The 13,256-nt window shown below is 26.9% G+C and overlaps 1 long non-coding RNA gene across 1 annotated transcript; it reads left to right on the forward strand.

Annotated features, from left to right (window-relative positions):
- The first annotated feature begins 1,507 nt into the window (after window positions 1-1,507).
- Window positions 1,508-13,006, forward strand: LOC126549732 (uncharacterized). Its single transcript, XR_007603845.1, has 3 exons — window positions 1,508-1,722; window positions 4,561-4,692; window positions 12,868-13,006. It is a non-coding gene; the product is annotated as an uncharacterized LOC126549732 (long non-coding RNA).
- The last annotated feature ends 250 nt before the right edge of the window (window positions 13,007-13,256 follow it).

Here is a 13,256-nt window from a genome sequence, read left to right on the forward strand (position 1 = left end):
ACTAGCAGAAAAGGCAGTTGGTATTGCTAAAAATATGTTAAAGAAATTAAATGAAGAAAAAGGTGATCTTAGTTTGTATCTAATGAATTATAGAAATACACCAGTAGCAGGTTTAAATTACTCCCCAACTCAAATACTACAAAGTAGGAACTTAAGAACACTGATCAATAATTTCAAGGAGAATTGTTTAAAACCTGAAGTAGTTGTTATGAATAAAGATATCATAATTAATAAAGATAAACAAATAAATTATTATAATAAAACTGCAGGGAAAGAAGTAAATGAATTTAACCCAGGTGATAAAGTTGTTATTCAAAATAAATTTACAAAAGTTTGGTGGCCAGGGATAATAGTAAAAAAGACTAATTTTCCTAGATCTTATATTGTGAAAGATGCAAATAATAGATTATTAAGAAGAAATTCAATTTTCTTGAAAAAAGTAAAAGATTATGATTTGTTAAGTGAGTCTGAAGAGGATGAAAAGTTGGAAGTAAGAGATAATACAAGTAAAGTCAATAGAGAAAATAAAGGACTAATTGTTAGTGAGGATAAAACTATGAAATCTAATGAGAAAGTTAAGCAAACAAATAGAGAGTATACTAGACATGGGCGTAGGATCAAAAAAGTGATCAGGTATGGGATAAATGATTAAGATTTACCTATGTAATACACCTATTGATTTTGAAATGTAATAATTATGTACCTAATTACATTTTTTTTTTTATATATAACCTAAAATGTATTAAAAGTATTTTGTTATTTTACTGTTGTTTTCAATTGTTCTGGTTTAATTGCTAAATGTTGTTTGTTAGCTATTTAGTATTTATATTGTATACTTTTATTTTAATATTTTATTATGTTATATTACAGTATTATGTTAAATGTTATATGTTATTTGCTTTGTATCATATATATATATATTATGTTGGATTAATTTTATATAATGTAAATAGTGGTTTCAGGCCATTGTATATATACATTTCTTATTGTATTTTTCAAAAGCAAAAAAGGGAGGTGTTGTATATGTGGCTGTGGTACACACTGTTTTGTTATTATTATAATTATTATATTATATATTTGAGGTTATGTTACATTTTTCACATAATACGTAAGAAAACAGATATACATCAATATAGAGAGTGTGCATGCAGTCATGACACGTTAGTTATTTTTTATGTTATAATAAAAACTGTATTAATTTGATTCTAATAAAACACACTAATTAAAAGTATTAATTAAACTGTTTTACTTAACAAAGATAAATAAAACATTAGGTACATACAGAAACATGTCTCCTGAATTTTTTATCGATTTTAAAATTTTCGAACGATTATAAACCTCCGACTAATAGGCAAAGAGATCCACGCCATAATTATTATAACTATTATGTTGGCCGTCGGGTATCCAAGAAGGGACATTTTTTTAAAAAAAAAGTGCGACATTTTTATTTTTGGGTTGGTACCACTGTCTCCACAAATTTACTCATTTCAAAATACCCGAACTTTCGTTCAGTATGATTTGTTTTTGTTTTCGATTGTTTGGGAGGCGTTTGTAGTCTGAGTAACTATGGAAAGATTACCCATGGAAATGCCCCGTACGACTTTTTTTATGGACTACACTCAAAATCCCGTGATCTCACGCAACTTAAACAAAAAATTAGGAGAGTGATGGAGGAACTGGACGCCCGAAATGTGTGATCGCGTCATCGCAAATTTGTATGCTGTAAGTTACACAAATAAGACACATTTGTTTACAAAATAAATTTCTATGATATATCTAGGTATTTTGGGGAAGGAAGAACCACTTAGCCCTAAAAATGTTTGAGGAGCAATTGCTCTAAAATAATACCTTTGTTACCACACTGCCCTTAATCATTTTCGTTGTTCAATCGTAAAAGCCATTCCAATAGCCTCTATTTATTTTATGCGATAAATAATTAATAGACACAATAAACACTTCAAATACTTGTGCACAGTGCAGTGGTTATAATTAACTAATAATATTTGTTCATAATTTATGTATATTTTATTTTTAATATAGTAACTCATTGTAAGCTAGTCTACAATAGAGTCCTACGGCTCTATCCTAAAAATAAATTTCAGTAATGTTCACCATTTTGCTCCCAGTGACCAGTGTTCTAGTGTGGTAAAAAAGTTTTATAATAAAAAATTAATAGTTAACATATTCTGATGAATTTAATAAATATATTCACCGGTTTACATTAATATACAGTTATGTGTTAAATTTATTCCATTTTATATCACATATATATATAAGTATATATATTATATATATATACTCGTCCTTTTCTCTTGAATACATAAGCTTTAGATCTATACATGGCGCGATTACCGATTGGTCGCAGAGCGCTATTAGGTCTACTCATAAAATCATAACTGTAGTTCAGTTATTTGGACTATTATATAGTGTTGTATAAAATTATAAAGTTTCTTTAGTTATACTTATAAGTTATACCTAAACAATATTACTTATACAATTTTAATAACATAAACGGGTACGGATTTAATCACATATGTGTTATTTAGTCACGATTATTCTTACATTTTACAGCCTACAGCTGTTATGGACAGTTAGTCGTTAGATATAGGTAGCTGCAGTGGGTGAATAGTTATAAATATATATGGTCGCCACGAAGACCTTACGTTAGTCAACGTATTTTCGATAATTTATTTTCATACTTACAATAACAATTTTAATTTATTGGACTATTTTAATTATTTTTTTTTCACAACCGTAGTACGACTGATATTAAACATACCTATACATTATTTGTTATATGCACACGGGTACCGTCTATACTCAACTGCCTTCGGGGTCAGGCCTCAGACCATCATCACAATTCCTAGGATATTTGAGAGTTCATTGCATCAACAATTCCATTAACTAATTATTTGGTGGCGTAACTACGTACATATTTTGTCTTCAGAGCGTGAGAGGGGTGAGAAAATTTCCCGAGGGGATCCCCGTGGTAAAATTCATTTGGCCTCACTTTAGTTGTTCTCTGAAACATAATTTCATTATTATTATTCATATTCGACTATGTCCAATTGGGTCGTAGCTTATTACACGTATGGAGTATCTGTCTATTGTGTGTATACCTACATAACATATTATATGAGCAGTATCTATTTTAAGTCGGCAGGGCTATTTATCTATAAATAATAAACATATAGTTTAAATACATGTAAGAAGTTATGTTTAAAATAAATTACTTCTTCTTAAAATTTGATTTGCAGTGTGATATGAGGTAAAATCATTATATTCATCGATCCGCTTAAAATCTAATACATAAACATAATGATTATTGACTATTGACAATGTTGCATTACAATATACTCGTTTAACATTTGAGATTCTGAGTGAAGCAATGAATACATTGATTTTACAATGATTTGTGTCTTTTGTGTGTTTGTCAAAAATAATTCTAGTTCTCATTTATTTTAATAAATCTATTATCATGGATATCTTTATCATTGTAAATAAAGTTTAATAACTAAGAATCTACAGTAACTCATAGGAATTTCGTTTTAGATGTATCAAAATTTTCAAAAAATCTTCTAATTAACAAAATTGTAAATATCATTTGAAAAAAGAAGTTATTTATTGTTATTATAACAATATACCATAGTACTTATAATTCTCAAATGACATTAAATCTAATTAAAAGTATAATGATTTTCGTATATATTATTTAAAATTCAAAAAGAATTTAAATAAATGCATAATTAAAGTAAAAATTGGGTGTGTGCATGCTGACGAATCACTATGTATTAAAATATTTTATATGATAATGTATAAAATTATAATATGTGAATATGTAAATTATAATTCCTTTGAAAATTGAAACGTTATACATATTATGTACATATATTATTATCATGGTTTTAATTTATGTTATTTAATGTATAATGTATAATGAGTACTTGAAAAGGATAATTTTTAAATGTAAATCTATTGTTTAAAAACTATATACTGACAAACATTGATAATATTTTGTAAACGGCAGTAAGTTAGCAAAACATCGCTTAACCTTTAAAATAGACATAGTAGCAATTATTTTTCCTCCACTGCTGTAAGTTATTATGAAACTCTTTTTCTTATCGTATCATTGGGTCAAAAATAGAGCTTAGAAGCCATTTTTCTAACTTAAAGCTCATTCTTTTTGATTAACTATCGTCTTTATATATCCATCGTTTTTTTCCTTTCTATATTGGTGGTCTAAATGGAACACTAATCTTTAATTTCTATAATCAACTCCCACTATATCCTGGTGTGATAAATTAAATATTAAATTTTATGAGATTTAAAATAATAAAAACTGATTTTCAATTAATTCAAGTAGTTGAATAAAGTTAAAACATTTTGTATACATAAATGCTAGTAAAAAACTATGATATACTCGTATATATATTATTATTAAATGTTAGCTTTGTTAATGAAAATTATATTTTTATGGAAAAATATAAATTTATATATGTAGTCTGATTTTATTAAAACGTATTATGTTTATTTCTTAATCATTATCATTTTTTTCTATAGGTACATTTAAATCTCAACATTTTCTGATCAAAAATCAAACTATTCAAACGGTGATGTACTTAGGCTACTAAAAGTACACTATTGTCATAATGTCGATGAATGAACAACAATACAAGTAGGATATAACTATCGGTAATTATAATATTATTCACGTGCACAGGTAGAAATTACTCGATTTTGATGCAATGATGTATAACATGTGTTAATAAATACCGTAGATCATATTAACACGATGAATTTTTTTAAAGCACTGACCATATTCATACTGTATTTCCGATCTGTAAATGAATTGCAAACGGTTTGTTTTTATAAAGGAGTTCAATATAGGCAATATGAAGGGAGTATAGTATAATGGTTTGTAGTGAGGTTGAGTACGTAGAAAAAAATTATTAGTAAACGTGCACTGTTCAATGTTCACCCATCATGACATATCACATATAACTTTCATACACGCTGTACCACTATCATGAAGTCATTGTGTGTGCATTTTGTACATTTTGGCCAACATACCATAGTATAGTTGAATTGTACATTATTATAGAACAAGACTTGAAAATAGATTTCAATTTGTCAAAAATTTTAGGTGCCCAAAAAACTTGAAAATTTAATACAAGATTTCTTTAAATAAGTTGTTCTTATTGTAGTTAAAAAAAACCAAAAATAGTTAGACTCAATTTTTTTTATAAGCATTTAAAGTTCAAATTTTTACGAAATATGTCAAAATAGCGAAAATTTGAAAGTAATTATGTAGTTGCAAATTCATTAAATTTTTTTGTATTTATTTCTAAAGTTAAAAAATTCAACACTACGTTTTCCTTCAAATAGCTATAGAGAAAACTTGAAGCCTCGTTAAAGGAAAAGAAGTTATTAGCATTTGAATATTGAATTTTTACCAAATCGCGTAACGATAACAATTTACCCTCAAATGATTTTTTAATATTTGCTATTATTCAAAAAGTATAAATGGTTAGATAGATATTTGAAAATTTTACCAGTTATTTAGGTTGGCATTTTTTTACATGATTTAATTTTTAAAATATTTTGCTTATTTTAACTAATGATATTTATAGGCATTTCACTATTGTTTAGTTTATTATTTATAAATATCGATAACATTTTTTTTGCTGAGTCAAAATACTTGAAAATTTAATATAGAATTCCTCATAAGTTAGTATTATAGTGATTCAAAAATTATAAGAATATAAGGAGCACAATTTTTTTTTTATTAGCATTTAAAGTTTAAATATTGACAACAATTCGCCAAAATCATAAATATTTACAAATTATTTTGTAGATGAAATTAAAGAAAAAAAATTTTATAAGTAGCTAAGAGTTGAAAAGTGAATACAAGATTTTTTATAAGTTTGGCTCATAATACTTATAAAAGAACTTACATTTTGGGGTATTCAAGTTATTGAAACATAAACCATTTTTTTCATTACCCACTGGAAAATATACCTATCTTAGGCTGAAAAATTCTCTCCAATCAGAATCGTTTATCGTGTACAATGATACCTATCATTATTGGATTGAAATTTAAAACATAAATAATAGTGATCAATTGTACAGCAGAGCGGTACCCACTTGACTACGCTTTTTTCTTTTGACCGAAGAATAACTTTATGTATAATTTAGGACAATTTTTTACGTAAAAAAAAATACTGGTAAGCAATAAGTGCTATACATCTACTTTTAAGTAGTATTTAAGACATTAGCTAATTATTATTCGAAAAACAAGAAACATGAAAACTATTGAAAAACAATGCAATTTATAATAAAGACCCCGTTGGTCCGTTGTATACAACGAAAACATAATGTCTAACTTCTTTCGGAAATCGAAATAGTAAGGCGCAAGTTACCTAAATAATATATCATAATATAATATATACGAGAACAAATTTAATAATTACATGATAATATATTATTGTAATTTACTAAATAAGGTGTGACCATTACATTAACGAATAGTCGATGGGTCGAGTCGTTTAAAATCTCGCTTTCTTTCGTTTCAAATTCCCAATACACAAATGTTTATAAGCGATACGCCTGCACATAATGCGTATATTAGATTTATTGCGTAATCGCGAACTCGTTCTGTTGGCCTCGAGCGAACGGAAACGACATCACCGACGATACGAGTGTATAGGAAAAAAATGCCAAACGAGCTTGTAATATATAATATAATAATATGCAGTTATACTATCTATAGGTAATGTAATTGTGCATAGAAGGTACGAAATGTTATGAGCTCATGAGGCTACCTACATAGGAAGAGCTACGCGTAAACGAACATAATATAATAATATTACGAAACTGCGATTCATATTGGGTTCAATTAGCGCTTGCGTTAATAAAATGGTCAACAGATGGCGATTATAATGTTGTATTATACGTCATGACATGAAAATAATGTGCATGTAATATATTAATACATAGCGTAATGTCATAATCTAAAGATCAAGAATATTCGCAAGTTTGGAATTATTTCTATTTCTTTAACTTAATACGTGTAACGGCTCGATTTTTAAAGGATTTCGCATACGTAAAGCCAATGACGAACGTCAAATATAAGATTTTAGAACTTGCTATATAATATCTCAATCTTCGGGTAGGTACACATAATAATTAAAAGTCTCATTAAAATCATCATTCTATTTTATTTATTTTATCATACTATTACTTTTATTATAAGTAATAAAACATAAAAATAGGCTAGTGGGTACATTAGGTGTTAGGTGGGTCAATGTAATGGATATTATGTTGAATTAGAATTCTTAAATATATTAAGAATTTTATGCATTTTTTACAATTAAATACTTGTAGTAGGTAAAATTTCGTTATTATGACAAATTTTATAAAAATTTGAAATTCAAATGTATACAAAAAATCATGCTTATGTAATTTTATAATTTTAATATAATTACAAGAAAATGTTTTAATAGAAGAAAAAAATATAAATTTCAAATGGTTATAAGTAGGCAAGTAGCTCAAAAAGAATTAAACTATTTTGAAAATTATACTATGTACACTGTAAAATAATAATACAAACAGTTGGTAAAAATAAAATTTAAATTTCTATAATTAAAATATTAATATTTTTAATTGGTAAAGAAACAACTTATATAAGGAACTTGGTATTGAATTATTAAGTATTTTTACCAATTCACACATTTTTTATTACATTTTTACAAACAAATTAAAAAAAAAGCTATATGATATTTTCGATATAGGTTCTTTTACTGCTTTATAATGTCGAGGTATAAAGTTAAAATGCTTAATAAAAGACGGAGATAGAAATATAGATACATGTATAATGTATATAATGGTCTGTATAAATTACTGAAATAGTGAAATATTCGTGATATACGTTGAGTGAGTAAAAAATAGTAATACACACTACTGTATTTAATTATCTAGGATTTGCCTTCTCCTTCGTTTATAAATCACCATCGTCACCAAAAAACTGTAGGGGTCACGACCCCTACAGAATCCTATTCTAGCTTGCCTAATACATTTAGACACCTAATGTTATTTTAGCCAATAGGAATAGTGTTAGTGAATTATATAAAACCATGCACGGAAGTCGATGGAAAAAAATTAACTTTTATCACAATACATAATATTATAGTTACTTCCCGAACGGGCCGTCATTAGTTGTTTTATATTATATATTTTTTTGGACACGAATATGACAGACAATGATGACTATAGTCTATAACCATTGTAGGTAAATATATATAATATAGATACATGTAGTTTCAAAGAAAATATTTCAATAGCTAGTGGTAAGTGAGTATAATATATATATATATAATACTATATATAAATATTATAGTAATATATGAGTGTTATAATATGTTTGTATAATGCATATACAATATTGTGTTTATAATGATGTTTTAATAGTTTTTTGTCTACAGTCTGCGTAGTGTGACGCATACCGAAAAATAAATCGATCCTATACTACAAAAATGCAAAAAATATTCGTCTATCTATTTTATAGTAATTAATAACATCTTAAGGTCATTGTTTATACCACCTGTAGTCCGCGGTAGAGATAAATATTTGGACACATATTTTAAAATTTATGTACCTATTCTCGTTATACACGCGAATGGCCATTAATAAAAAGACGCATTTTTTCTTGGCTAATGTGTTCTAAATTATGTTTATATTATTATTTATTTTATAGCTAATTGTATTTCGAAATTTATTTCAGACACAAAATATTATATTATGGTTAAATTGCTTATTTAGCATTGGTCAATTTGTTGACACAACAATTTTTGTCATTTCCTTTTTATAATTTCAGTTTGTAGTATAATGTACTTATGTAAGTATGTATAATATATAACTCATAATCGTAATATATAATAAATGCATGTAGTGAGTTAAAACCAGAAAAAATATTAAGGACTTTCATTCATATCAAATATATTACACTAGTGCGCATACAAAAAAAAAAAAAAAAATATATTGAATTAAATAATTTTTTTTTTTACTGTTATCGTTTTGACTATTTTACAGAAAATATGGTTAAATTATTTTGAAAAAGCACTTTAAATGATCCATTTGTTGAAAGGCGGGGGATTTTCACTGCATACATCCAACAATAAGTTAGAGGTATTTCTTAAATATTACAAATTCAGAATAAATTATTTATTGTTGTTTAATACGTCATTTCTCACGGGTGAGCATAATTTTTTAGAAAAAGAAATCAAAACTATGACCTTAAAATAATGTTTTCATAGACATATTATATTCGCTAAAACTATTTTATTCTCAGCGTGATTATGAAACTCGAATTTCGTGTTTATCTAGCGTAAGATGCGTTTTGAATATTACATTATTTACATTTGACCGAAAAATAAAACTGGAAAAATTAGCAAACGCACGAAAGTCTTTTGACTATTGATGATCAGTGTTTAATCAAAATAATACACGATTATTATTTACGGGGAAAAAAAAAAAAATCAAAAATACAATTTTGCAAAATGTAAAACGTCAGTTTTGAACGAAGTTGTTGAGATTTCATTATATGTATGGTATACTAATATCACTGAGGAGTTTGTTGTAATGAGTGAGCGGCTGTGGTGAGAAATTATCGATTCCTCCGCGTGATTTTTGACATTTATTTTATTAGTTGTGTGCATCATTTTTAAGACTCTTATAGTCTTATTAGATAAGTGATAATATCATGACGATTATATTGTTAATAAACAGAGTTCTATATTCGTGCGTCTGTTGGAACGGACATTCGATGATAGATCAAAACGGTACTATAATACGATAGTATTATAAAATACTTATTACAACGATTATATTGAATATATATATTGTATCATGTATATTTTAGTATCTTAAAACATAATAGCTTACACGACGCAATTATTATGTTATAGTTGTTTTAATGGTTTTTTTTTTAAATTTTATTTTTACTTATAATTCGAGCGAACGATAATAAGTGCGGTATGTCTTTTTTAACAACAATACGCTAATAACGCCGTGATATTATTTTAATTATCATAATTTGTCTACTTTCTTCGCATTCTCAGTACTTCAGTTGTACGTGTAATCGTATTATTTTAAATCGTTCGAGCGATAATTGTACATTGTTCGTCATAAAAATACATATTTGTTCGGAAATAATATAGAAAGTTGTATTTTTCGAGAGGAAATATAGTTTGTTTAACGTATAATGCGTTATTTAAATTTAGCTCATTTTTATTATATTCCATGCACTTAAATATTGTGTTTAATTTCTAAAATTATTGTATAGGTAGATATGTATATAGGTAAATATAAAATATATGACCACTCAACCCTCAAACATATTTTAGGTTAGAGATAATTAATTCGTAAAAATAACGTAATATTACATCGTATTTTACATTATAATATACTAATGTGTAGTAATACGAAATGATGGATCCACCGTGTGAATCGTGTGATATTATGTTAACGCAATGTAAGCTTGTTACAGTTGGTCTCGTATATACACTACCTATAAATTTTTTAAAATAATTATTGTAGGTATTACAAATTGTATAGTAATAGTATACATTTTGATTGTCGCTCTTATAGGTGTATTAATTATTTATAATATAAATAATAAGTTGTGGACATTTGACGATATTCTATACCACATTAAAGGTACAAATTCAATATAAACATAGGACAACGAAAATATTATTATGTTAGTGAGTTTATCATTGATATCAATAAACATTATAGTACCATAGTCCATAATATAGCTCTTGTGTTAACCTTAGCTGTCTTAGTTGTAGACAAGTTATTATGTCTAAAATGTTTACAATATTACATTGTGTAGTTGATTTAGAGTATTATAAATTGTAAGTTCTAAGGTCACACTTTCATAAGGCCTGCGGGGCAAGGAAAAAGATCATCTGCGTGTCCGACTAATACGCTTATCTACTTAAGTAATCGAGAAAGTTATTGGCCGATCAAAGTTTATAATATTATCAGGTCTGGAGTTAGTTTATAAATCTTCTACTTGCAACAATAGTTCATAAATCTATTGAATACAATAATTCTATATTATTATAATACATTGTTTATAGATTATTAGGAACACTTATACTTTCGTATATCATAATATAATATTCATGACTCATGTACGTAAGTTCAGGGTTGCAAAGAAATACGTCTAGGTTTTTTAAAAAAAAAATTTCAACTTAAATTGAAGTTATTATTATCACGTTTTATGATGAAATGTTTCGTTGTAAAATATACGAAAATAATAGAACTTCTGACATTCTTGTACAGTTGTACACGAATAGCATTATTATTATTATCTCTATAGATCATAATATTTTAATATATAATATAATACCCATGAATTTTATATTGAATTAATACGGTTAACAATTTAAATTATATAATAATAAGAAAAACTACATTATGATAAATAAAATTAACAAATACTACAATACAGAAAAAGTTATAGTAACAATATAATATAATATCAGAAAGACAATAAAATAAAATATGAACTTAAATATATTATATTATGGTGCACATCATATTATGATTATGATAATAATAAATAGCAATAATATATCTAAACACAAAATACAAAGTTGTAAATAATCTTTGGACTTAAAGCATATCGGTGGTCTTCGCTCGAGTTATGACGACGCTCGTCACCAACAGAGATGAAACGGGCTTTAGGTGATTTTCATTATATAGATATAAATGAATTATGTTATCCAGTGCGCGTTGCTTGTAGCAAATGCAAGACCCGTAATCTGTGTTATGGTAAAATGTAGTATAATATGGTTAGGTACTTATATGCAGGTTTGGGCCATAATCATGATCATGTGAGAATGAATATTATTTTAAGCTTAACCACGTATAGTTGGGTAACTTAGTTAGATTAGGTTAACTACTGCCTAGAGGTTAGTGGTATATTATGTAGTTGTATATTATGACGTCTATCAACAAAAATTAAATATTGAAAATTATTTACAATGCCACCAAAAAGATCAAGAATTAGCCAGACACTTACAGCAGCTGTTAATCATTATTAGATATTTAGATCTAATGGAATATTCAAAGAGTGAGACACAAACCGGGTAACCTACCGGATCAGAGCTTCTACTTCAAGAACTGTTGAAACACTTGAAAAGTGAGACATCAATACATCATACGACGTAAAACTAAATTGTGTTATGGCATAGTTATAAGGTTGTAACCTAACCTGTTGTGTAGCTGTGAGATAAAATTAGAAAACTAAAAATATTGTTTATCCACTCGCTTTACGCTAAATGTTAACATTAGGCAATCAAATTTAGCACGGATGCATTTTTTACGGGTAACGCAGTGAATGGGAATAGCTAGTAAATATTATTAGGTATCTTCAGTTATTTTACGGTGAAATATCTACGTTGTAAAGAGGGTTCTATACTCTGTACTTCATATCATTATATTAGTACTTCAGATATTGAGAGAAACGAAGAATGTATTGATTTTACAATTATTTGTGTTTTTTCATTTAATGTCGTGTCTGAAGATATTTTTTCTAGTAGTGAACTTTTAAAATAATAGGGGAAAAATAAGAACATTTTATCAAAATTTTAATAATTGCAAATGATTTGTAAATGATCCAGCTGCTTCGTAAAGAATTTCCTGTATCGAGAATTACTTTCTAGTCTCTATATAATTTGAACAATAATCATACATAATATTATTGTCATTATTGTAAGCTTAAGTATTATTATTATCATAAAAAATAGTTAACTCTTTTTTTATTCATAAAGGCATTATTATTTTTTGGTTTTTGGACAGAATGTACGATTCATACTATGTGTATAATACACGCCACCATTTTGACCTTATCAAGTGGAGACGAAAAAATGACTCACCAAGACTTCAGAAATGGATGGTGTTTTTAGATAACCCGAAAACCTCTTTTCATGAATTGCAGACCTATTGGTTTTTGAAATCTTTATGGAATAGTGTGGTAAGTACCAAAATACGTTCATTAAAATCTGAAAAAAATGATTTAACAACATCACACACGTAATAATGCGATGCGTAACACGTAATATACATGTATACTACAACTATTATTATGTAGTGTAGTAATTCGTACACTGTAAAATATACATAAATGTATAATAAATTCACGAGAGATGGGCCGTGGGATTGATCCGGTGTTGTGCGAACCACCTGTA

This window comes from Aphis gossypii, chromosome 2 (assembly GCF_020184175.1).
Source record: "Aphis gossypii isolate Hap1 chromosome 2, ASM2018417v2, whole genome shotgun sequence".
In the NCBI taxonomy this organism is placed as follows: domain Eukaryota; kingdom Metazoa; phylum Arthropoda; class Insecta; order Hemiptera; family Aphididae; genus Aphis; species Aphis gossypii.